Here is a 10237-nt window from a genome sequence, read left to right on the forward strand (position 1 = left end):
GAAAATAGCTAAGATAGCTTAAAAAACAATACGGAGAACAAAAAGTTGATTGCCCGAAACGTTCGGAAGCAGCCCCGAGCAGTAGTAACACAGGGCTCGCGGACTTTGTTGTCCGAACCGCTCGAAAGTAGCTACGAGCCGAAAGCAACACGAGGCTCGCGTACTTTGCCGCTAGGACCGCGCGGAAGTAACTCCGAGCCGAAAGCAACACGAGGCTCGCGTACTTTGCCGATCGGACCGCGCGGAAGTAACTCCGAGCCGAAAGCAACACGAGGCTCGCGTACTTTGCCGCTAGGACCGCGCGGAAGTAACTCCGAGCCGAAAGCAACACGAGGCTCGCGTACTTTGCCGCTAGGACCGCGCGGAAGTAACTCCAAGCCGAAAGCAACACGAGGCTCGCGTACTTTGCCGATCGGACCGCGCGGAAGTAACTCCGACCCGAAAGCAACACGAGGCTCGCGTACTTTGCCGCTAGGACCGCGCGGAAGTAACTCCGAGCCGAAAGCAACACGAGGCTCGCGTACTTTGCCGATCGGACCGCGCGGAAGTAACTCCGACCCGAAAGCAACACGAGGCTCGCGTACTTTGCCGCTAGGACCGCGCGGAAGTAACTCCGAGCCGAAAGCAACACGAGGCTCGCGGACTTTGACGGTCGGACCGCTCGGAAGTAACTCCGAGCCGAAAGCAACACGAGGCTCGCGTACTTTGCCGATCGGACCGCGCGGAAGTAACTCCGAGCCGAAAGCAACACGAGGCTCGCGTACTTTGTCGCTAGGACCGCGCGGAAGTAACTCCGAGCCGAAAGCAACACGAGGCTCGCGTACTTTGCCGCTAGGACCGCGCGGAAGTAACTCCGAGCCGAAAGCAACACGAGGCTCGCGTACTTTGCCGCTAGGACCGCGCGGAAGTAACTCCGAGCCGAAAGCAACACGAGGCTCGCGTACTTTGCCGATCGGACCGCGCGGAAGTAACTCCGAGCCGAAAGCAACACGAGGCTCGCGTACTTTGCCGCTAGGACCGCGCGGAAGTAACTCCGAGCCGAAAGCAACACGAGGCTCGCGTACTTTGCCGCTAGGACCGCGCGGAAGTAACTCCAAGCCGAAAGCAACACGAGGCTCGCGTACTTTGCCGATCGGACCGCGCGGAAGTAACTCCGACCCGAAAGCAACACGAGGCTCGCGTACTTTGCCGCTAGGACCGCGCGGAAGTAACTCCGAGCCGAAAGCAACACGAGGCTCGCGGACTTTGACGGTCGGACCGCTCGGAAGTAACTACGTGGTAAAAGCAACACGAGGCTCGCGTACTTTGCCGATCAAACCGCTCGGAAGTAACTACGTTCCAAAAGCAACACGAGGCTCGCGAACTTTGACGGTCGGACCGCTCGGAAGTAACTACGTGGTAAAAGCAACACGAGGCTCGCGGACTTCGCTGCGGCTAAGTCCGCGCGGCGTCGAAATTTCACCGCCGGCGCCCATATACCGCCGTGCGTTAGACCGTGCGTCGCCGACCGCCCGGCCGCTCGGTTCGGTACTGTAAGAGGTGTCGTCGCTGCGGCGACTCGTGCACAACACGGTGCATGCGAGCTCGCGGTCTGGTCGTACCGTAGCGTTACGGCGTATGTATAACCGAGCTCGGCGAAGCACTGCGGTGCGTACAAAAGTGTCGTTCGCACTAGAACGCTTTTTGAGAGAATTTAGCTTCGCGCTTACTACGAGAACTTTGGTTCTCTTTGTGAGATCTTTCGGGCGTCTTGCCGACATTCGGCCAAATGTGCGCCAAGCTCTCGGCGATCGTTTCGAGGCCGGATAGCGAAGGAATTGGTGAATACGTGACGAAGAAATTTTGTATCTCGAGGACTCTGCCGTTCGTGCGGTCCGTACGTACCTCCGAGCCGTAAAACAACACGGAGCTCGAGATCTTTGACGCGGAGGTAACTACCGTGCGCCGCAGCGGCTAAGTCCGCGCGGCGTCGAAATTTCACCGCCGGCGCCCATATACCGCCGTGCGTTAGACCGTGCGTCGCCGACCGCCCGGCCGCTCGGTTCGGTACTGTAAGAGGTGTCGTCGCTGCGGCGACTCGTGCACAACACGGTGCATGCGAGCTCTCGGTCTGGTCGTACCGTAGCGTTACGGCGTATGTATAACCGAGCTCGGCGAAGCACTGCGGTGCGTACAAAAGTGTCGTTCGCACTAGAACGCTTTTGAGAGAATTTAGCTTCGCGCTTACTACGAGAACTTTGGTTCTCTTTTGAGATCTTTCGGGCGTCTTGCCGACATTCGGCCAAATGTGCGCCAAGCTCTCGGCGATCGTTTCGAGGCCGGATAGCGAAGGAATTGGTGAATACTTGACGAAGAAATTTTGTATCTCGAGGACTCTGCCGTTCGTGCGGTCCGTACGTACCTCCGAGCCGTAAAACAACACGGAGCTCGAGATCTTTGACGCGGAGGTAACTACCGTGCGCCGCAGCGGCTAAGTCCGCGCGGCGTCGAAATTTCACCGCCGGCGCCCATATACCGCCGTGCGTTAGACCGTGCGTCGCCGACCGCCCGGCCGCTCGGTTCGGTACTGTAAGAGGTGTCGTCGCTGAGGCGACTCGTGCACAACACGATGCATGCGAGCTCTCGGTCTGGTCGTACCGTAGCGTTACGGCGTATGTATAACCGAGCTCGGCGAAGCACTGCGGTGCGTACGAAAGTGTCTTTCGCTCGAGAGAGATTTTTAAAGTGTTTTGCACTGCGCTGAGTGCGAGAATTTCGGTTCTCTTTTTCGAGAGCGTTCGGGCGTCTTGCCGACATTCGGCCAATTGTGCGCCAAGCTCTCGGCGATCGTTTCGAGGCCGGATAGCGAAGGAATTGGTGAATACTTGACGAAGAAATTTTGTATCTCGAGGACTCTGCCGTTCGTGCGGTCCGTACGTACCTCCGAGCCGTAAAACAACACGGAGCTCGAGATCTTTGACGCGGAGGTAACTACCGTGCGCCGCAGCGGCTAAGTCCGCGCGGCGTCGAAATTTCACCGCCGGCGCCCATATACCGCCGTGCGTTAGACCGTGCGTCGCCGACCGCCCGGCCGCTCGGTTCGGTACTGTAAGAGGTGTTGTCGCTGCGGCGACTCGTGCACAACACGATGCATGCGAGCTCTAGGTCTGGTCGTACCGTAGCGTTACGGCGTATGTATAACCGAGCTCGACGAAGCACTGCGGTGCGTACAAAAGTGTCGTTCGCACTAGAACGCTTTTTGAGAGAATTTAGCCTCGCGCTTACTACGAGAACTTTGGTTCTCTTTTGAGATCGTTCGGGCGTGTTGCCGACATTCGGCCAAATGTGCGCCGGGCTCGGCGATCGTTTCGACACCAAAGTCGAAAATCGAAGGCGTTGGTAAATCCGAGCCGAAACGATACGGAGCTCGAGTACTTTGCCGTTCGAGCTGTCCGTGGGTAACTACTTGCCGAAAGCAACACGAGGCTCGAGGACTTTGCGTAAATAACTACGTACGACGCAGCGGCTAAGTCCTCGAGGCGTCGAAATTTCGCAGGTTTCGCCCATATACCGCCGTGCGTTAGACCGTGCGTCGCCGACCGCCCGGCCGCCCGGTTCGGTACTATAAGACACAGCATTGCCACGAGTCGGTGTCGAGAGACCGAATGGCTCATATGTGGCGCGCACTTACGTGTTGGACGCGCGATCGTCCCTCGCTTCCGAGCAAGCGTGCGGACGTATCGTTGCGCTTACCGAACATCAACTCCACGGATACGAGAGTGTCGGTTTCGGCGAGATCTTTGACGATGTCGCCGTTCCCGCTTACTTGTACGCCGTAGCGAAATAATTTTCAACCGGTGCCTCGGTGTTCTCACCGCTGGCACCGTTGAACGAACAGTGCTCCACGACGTCTCAGATCGGATCGGTCTAGCGTCAGGGCTAAGCGGCCTTACAAGCCGCTGTTATGGGTGAATGAGAACAAAATTTGATCTTTCATACCGTTAAGGTATATATAAATACGAAAAGCGTGTCCGTCGACCGGCTCGAAAAGTTCCGGCGGCATTAACGACACACGAAACGCGCACGGCTCTTCCTCGCGGAGTGTCCGTAGCAGCGTAGCGTTGTCTTTCGCGTTGCTCCACCGCGAGTAACCGCGATCGCACACACGAAGCTCCCTGGTTGATCCTGCCAGTAGTCATATGCTTGTCTCAAAGATTAAGCCATGCATGTCTCAGTGCATGCCGAATTAAGGTGAAACCGCGAATGGCTCATTAAATCAGTTATGGTTCATTAGATTGTACCCACATTTACTTGGATAACTGTGGTAATTCTAGAGCTAATACATGCAAAACAGAGTCCCGACCAGTGATGGAAGGGACGCTTTTATTAGATCAAAACCAATCGGTGGCGTGCGGATCTCCGTGCGTCCACCGTTTATTTTGGCGACTCTGAATAACTTTGTGCTGATCGTACGGTCCTAGCACCGGCGACGCATCTTTCAAATGTCTGCCTTATCAACTGTCGATGGTAGGTTCTGCGCCTACCATGGTTGTAACGGGTAACGGGGAATCAGGGTTCGATTCCGGAGAGGGAGCCTGAGAAACGGCTACCACATCCAAGGAAGGCAGCAGGCGCGCAAATTACCCACTCCCGGCACGGGGAGGTAGTGACGAAAAATAACGATACGGGACTCATCCGAGGCCCCGTAATCGGAATGAGTACACTTTAAATCCTTTAACGAGGATCCATTGAGGGCAAGTCTGGTGCCAGCAGCCGCGGTAATTCCAGCTCCAATAGCGTATATTAAAGTTGTTGCGGTTAAAAAGCTCGTAGTTGAATCTGTGTCGCACACCGTCGGTTCACCGCTCGCGGTGTTTAACTGGCGTGATGTGGGACGTCCTACCGGTGGGCTTAGCCCCGCGAGGGGCCGCCCAAACTAATATCCCGTCGCGGTGCTCTTTACTGAGTGTCGAGTCGGGCCGGTACGTTTACTTTGAACAAATTAGAGTGCTTAAAGCAGGCTATCCTCGCCTGAATACTGCGTGCATGGAATAATGGAATAGGACCTCGGTTCTATTTTGTTGGTTTTCGGAACCCCGAGGTAATGATTAATAGGGACAGATGGGGGCATTCGTATTGCGACGTTAGAGGTGAAATTCTTGGATCGTCGCAAGACGGACAGAAGCGAAAGCATTTGCCAAAAATGTTTTCATTAATCAAGAACGAAAGTTAGAGGTTCGAAGGCGATCAGATACCGCCCTAGTTCTAACCATAAACGATGCCAGCTAGCGATCCGCCGAAGTTCCTCCGATGACTCGGCGGGCAGCTTCCGGGAAACCAAAGCTTTTGGGTTCCGGGGAAAGTATGGTTGCAAAGCTGAAACTTAAAGGAATTGACGGAAGGGCACCACCAGGAGTGGAGCCTGCGGCTTAATTTGACTCAACACGGGAAACCTCACCAGGCCCAGACACCGGAAGGATTGACAGATTGATAGCTCTTTCTTGATTCGGTGGGTGGTGGTGCATGGCCGTTCTTAGTTGGTGGAGCGATTTGTCTGGTTAATTCCGATAACGAACGAGACTCTAGCCTGCTAAATAGGCGTACCTTATGGTATTTCGAAGGCCCCCGGCTTCGGCCGGCGGGTTTTTACTACCAACGTACAAACAAATCTTCTTAGAGGGACAGGCGGCTTCTAGCCGCACGAGATTGAGCAATAACAGGTCTGTGATGCCCTTAGATGTTCTGGGCCGCACGCGCGATACACTGAAGGAATCAGCGTGTGTTCCCTGGCCGAAAGGCCCGGGTAACCCGCTGAACCTCCTTCGTGCTAGGGATTGGGGCTTGCAATTGTTCCCCATGAACGAGGAATTCCCAGTAAGCGCGAGTCATAAGCTCGCGTTGATTACGTCCCTGCCCTTTGTACACACCGCCCGTCGCTACTACCGATTGAATGATTTAGTGAGGTCTTCGGACTGGTGCGCGGCAATGCGTCGGCATTGCCGATGTTGCCGGGAAGATGACCAAACTTGATCATTTAGAGGAAGTAAAAGTCGTAACAAGGTTTCCGTAGGTGAACCTGCGGAAGGATCATTAACGTTCCGGAGGTCCTGCTGCTCTGTGTGCACCGTTCTCGTGACGAGCGCGCAGCGGCCGGCGACTGCATGGACGAGGAACCGTACGCGCGCACGGTAACGTGTACTACGTTGCCTGCCGCGATACGGGGCAGACAAGCTAGAACACGACTCTGCGAGTTGTGTCGAGAGTGGCTGAAGGGGCGCAAAATCTAATCGCACGCGAGACATCGCGTCTTCCGAGTCCGCGCCGCCTTCCCACTCCGCGTCGGAGCGTCCGTCGCGAGACGCGACGCTTCGCTCGAGCAAAATTGCGAGATCGAGAGGAGAGAATAGTTTATGCGACGCAACGACCGCGTGCGCGCTCACACGCCGCCAACGGTGGCGTGCTGCGGTGTGCGCCGCATTCGTCGCCGTCGTATAAGAGAGGATTGTCGGTCGGGACGAGTGTGTCGAGATCTCGAGAGCTCAAAGCGAGAGAGGACCCCGGGCATATTGTGGAGAAGAAGAGAGATTCGAGAGTTGTACGCATTGCCGTATTACGCTCTTTGCATTCTCTCTCTCTCTCGTTTCCTGCGGAGATTCTCCGACTCTCTGTCTCTCGCGCGCTTCGAACGACCCGTTGCGCGGACCACCGCGCTCAGCGCGCCCCTCAGCCGGGGCTAGCGCGGCCGGTTGGTCTCGTTGTGCGAATCCAGGAGGAGCGCGAAGGTGCATCTATATGCGCGCCCGCTCGCGGATCAGGATCGGTGAGAAGGAGACTACGGAGGCGCGCTCGCGCGCTGCCTCTATCTCCGCGATTCGGACGCGTTGCGGTGCGCGCGAATGCGCCGCGTACCGGTGGTAACCTATGCTGCCGCGTCGTCGTGCGCGCCGGGCGAGGAGTGGAGAGTGCGACGATTCTCGCCGCTGCTCTTCCTCCGGTCCCGCGCGCGCGCGATCGCGCGCGCTGAAGGGTTCGTCGAATATGCTAGTCATTTTCGACCCCGATGGTTTTTCAAAGAGTTCCGCCCCGGCTCTCGCTTCGCGAGAGACGCAACCTCTTGGTTTTCGCACCGCGCCGACAACCGACGTCTCCCTCTCTCTCCATTATTGTGCCGTAGCCCCTGTAACAGGGGCGGCGGTCCGCGCGTGCTCGGACGCGCGGCCAGGCTGATCGAAGGGCCAAAACGAAGAAGACGCACATTGTTGTCTATTCCTTGATAGAGCGTACTTGGTGCGCGAAGGAACGATTACCCTGAACGGTGGATCACTTGGCTCGTGGGTCGATGAAGAACGCAGCTAATTGCGCGTCAACTTGTGAACTGCAGGACACATGAACATCGACATTTCGAACGCACATTGCGGTCCACGGATACAATTCCCGGACCACGCCTGGCTGAGGGTCGTTTTATCGAAGACAAACTGCTTGCGCGCGCCGTTTCGACGGCCGCGTACGAGCGATTCGTTGGACGTTCGCCCGATCGCGGCGGCCGGCGAGAGAGTTATACCCGCATCCACGAGAAAAGAGAAGAGAAGCGAGGAGTCGTCGATGACGCCTTCCCCGGGGTATCAGGCACACTACGCACGCTATCCACGCGGCGAGTTGCTGGATTCCATCAGGGTTTTACGAAGGCTCTCGCGCTCTCTGCGCGCGCTCTCTCTATACTCGCGGAACGGCGGCGTACTCTCGCGCCCCTGTTGGGCGTCGTCCGAAATAACGAGGTTTGAGGGTCGAACGAATGAACGACGACCGACCGAAAGATGCGATCGAGAATCGCAGAGAGACGCACGCACGCACACACGCACGGGAGGGAAGGACGTGCGCGGTGGTGATAAACGTGGCGAGCTCTTGCAAGGAGTTTATACGTTATACGTATATACGCGCCGAACGAAAAAGAGTAGATCTGCCTCTCGCGCGCCGCCGCCAGGAGTGAAACAAGCCGACAATTCGTTCGCGCTTGTACTCCCGGAAGGTGGCCTGTGTGCCGCTTGCGGCGCGCGCGGGATCCAAGGCTGATCCACGGAGAAGTAGTTCATAAGGAGCGCGGAGAACCGAGTTTGAGTTTTCCTCTCCTTCTTCGAATGAAGATCGGAGAGGAGAATAGAGGCCGCGAGATAATCGCGCGCCTCCTCGTTCTCCTTCTGCACAGAGCGCATATCGTCGCTTTACCGCCGCCAACGCAAAGGAAACTCGAGAGGAGGGATTTTAGAGATATATACGACGAAGCAAAGATACGAGAGAACCTGACCGTATTATAAGAGAGAGAGAGTGGTCGTCGCCGCTGCAGCTGCTGCCGGCCGCCGCCGCAGTCGCGTTGCCGACGCCACCACGACGCGCAAACCGGCCTCCGACGTTCGCGTCGGGCTGGCTGGCCAGTTGTCGTCGTGGTCGGTTGGTTGGCGCGCGCGGGCGCGCGGATCGCGGCGCGGTTGACGCAACGTCGACGAAAGACCACCACGCTCTCGCGGTTGTTCTCTCTGCCTCGTTCGTTTTCTCATTTTCCCTTCGTCTCTTCTTTCAAATATTTTGCGTGCACCGATCGCCCCCTGCGCAGCAAAAGTGTGTGCGAGGTGAGAGATCGCGCGCGGGTCGACCGCGCGTGTTCCCGAGTCCACGAAAGCGCTATGTATGGTAGCAGCTCTTGACCGGGGCACGCGGCGTAGTCTAACCAAGCGCTCGCGCGCGGCGTTTCGCCGCGTTGCGTTTCTCTTTTCTCTCGCGTCGTCGTCGTCGTCGTCTCGCCTTCTTCGTATTATATATATAGTACAGCCTCACGACAATTTCTTTTGACGACCTCAGAGCAGGCGAGATCACCCGCTGAATTTAAGCATATTATTAAGCGGAGGAAAAGAAACTAACCAGGATTTCCTTAGTAGCGGCGAGCGAACAGGAAAGAGCCCAGCACCGAATCCCGCGGTTCCGCCGCAGGGAAATGTGGTGTTTGGGAGGGTCCGCTTATCCCGAGGTGCCGCGTCGCGTCCAAGTCCATCTTGAATGGGGCCACTTACCCGCAGAGGGTGCCAGGCCCGTAGCGACCGGTGCGCGTCTCGGGAGGATCTCTCCTTAGAGTCGGGTTGCTTGAGAGTGCAGCTCTAAGTGGGTGGTAAACTCCATCTAAGGCTAAATACGACCACGAGACCGATAGCGAACAAGTACCGTGAGGGAAAGTTGAAAAGAACTTTGAAGAGAGAGTTCAAGAGTACGTGAAACCGTTCAGGGGTAAACCTAAGAAACCCAAAGATCGAACGGGGAGATTCATCGTCAGCGACGCTGGCTTCGCGTCGGTGGGCGATGCCCCGCGGGGCCTCACGGCTCGCGCGCGGGCACGCTGCCGCGCGCCGATGTCCGGCGTTTTCGTCGTCGTGCACTTCTCCCCTAGTAGAACGTCGCGACCCGCTGGGTGTCGGTCTACGGCCCGGGTGCGGTGTCTGACGCGTCGCCGGTAACACGGCACGCCGTCAAACCCTCGGTCGCCCGGCCGGCTGCCCGGCGGTACACGCAAGGTATCAGGCCGCAGCTCTCACACGCGCGGGAGTGCGTCGAGGCCGTCGCAAGCGCGCGCCACGGTACACGGAGGCTTACGGACCTAGCGCCGTCACCGGTCCTGGCCCGCTGTTGGTCGTACGGTTAACCTTCGACAGGCCTGCAAACGTTCCCCGGGGCAACTCGGGGGACCGATACCGGTCGGCGACGCTACTGCTTTGGGTACTCTTAGGACCCGTCTTGAAACACGGACCAAGGAGTCTAACATGTACGCGAGTCATTGGGATCAGCGATACCTAAAGGCGTAATGAAAGTGAAGGTCGGCCCTGGTTGTCGACCGAGGGAGGATGGGCCGCGTCGCGATGCGGCTCCGCACTCCCGGGGCGTCTCGTTCTCATTGCGAGAAGAGGCGCACCCAGAGCGTACACGTTGGGACCCGAAAGATGGTGAACTATGCCTGGTCAGGACGAAGTCAGGGGAAACCCTGATGGAGGTCCGTAGCGATTCTGACGTGCAAATCGATCGTCGGAACTGGGTATAGGGGCGAAAGACTAATCGAACCATCTAGTAGCTGGTTCCCTCCGAAGTTTCCCTCAGGATAGCTGGCACTCGGCCGTTCCGCACGGAACGCGCGCGAGTCTCATCTGGTAAAGCGAATGATTAGAGGCCTTGGGGCCGAAACGACCTCAACCTATTCTCAAACTTTAAATGGGTGAGATCT

General features: G+C 57.3%; 2 non-coding genes across 2 annotated transcripts; both read left to right on the top strand.

The window, feature by feature from the left end:
• Positions 1-4151: 4151 nt before the first annotated feature.
• On the top strand, positions 4152-6072 carry LOC139112846 (small subunit ribosomal RNA). Its single transcript, XR_011547471.1, has one exon. It is a non-coding gene; the product is annotated as a small subunit ribosomal RNA (ribosomal RNA).
• A 1211-nt stretch (positions 6073-7283) lies between these two features.
• LOC139112838 (5.8S ribosomal RNA) lies at positions 7284-7438 on the top strand. Its single transcript, XR_011547464.1, has one exon. It is a non-coding gene; the product is annotated as a 5.8S ribosomal RNA (ribosomal RNA).
• The last annotated feature ends 2799 nt before the right edge of the window (positions 7439-10237 follow it).

This window comes from Cardiocondyla obscurior, unplaced genomic scaffold (genome assembly GCF_019399895.1).
Source record: "Cardiocondyla obscurior isolate alpha-2009 unplaced genomic scaffold, Cobs3.1 scaffold57_0_143363, whole genome shotgun sequence".
In the NCBI taxonomy this organism is placed as follows: domain Eukaryota; kingdom Metazoa; phylum Arthropoda; class Insecta; order Hymenoptera; family Formicidae; genus Cardiocondyla; species Cardiocondyla obscurior.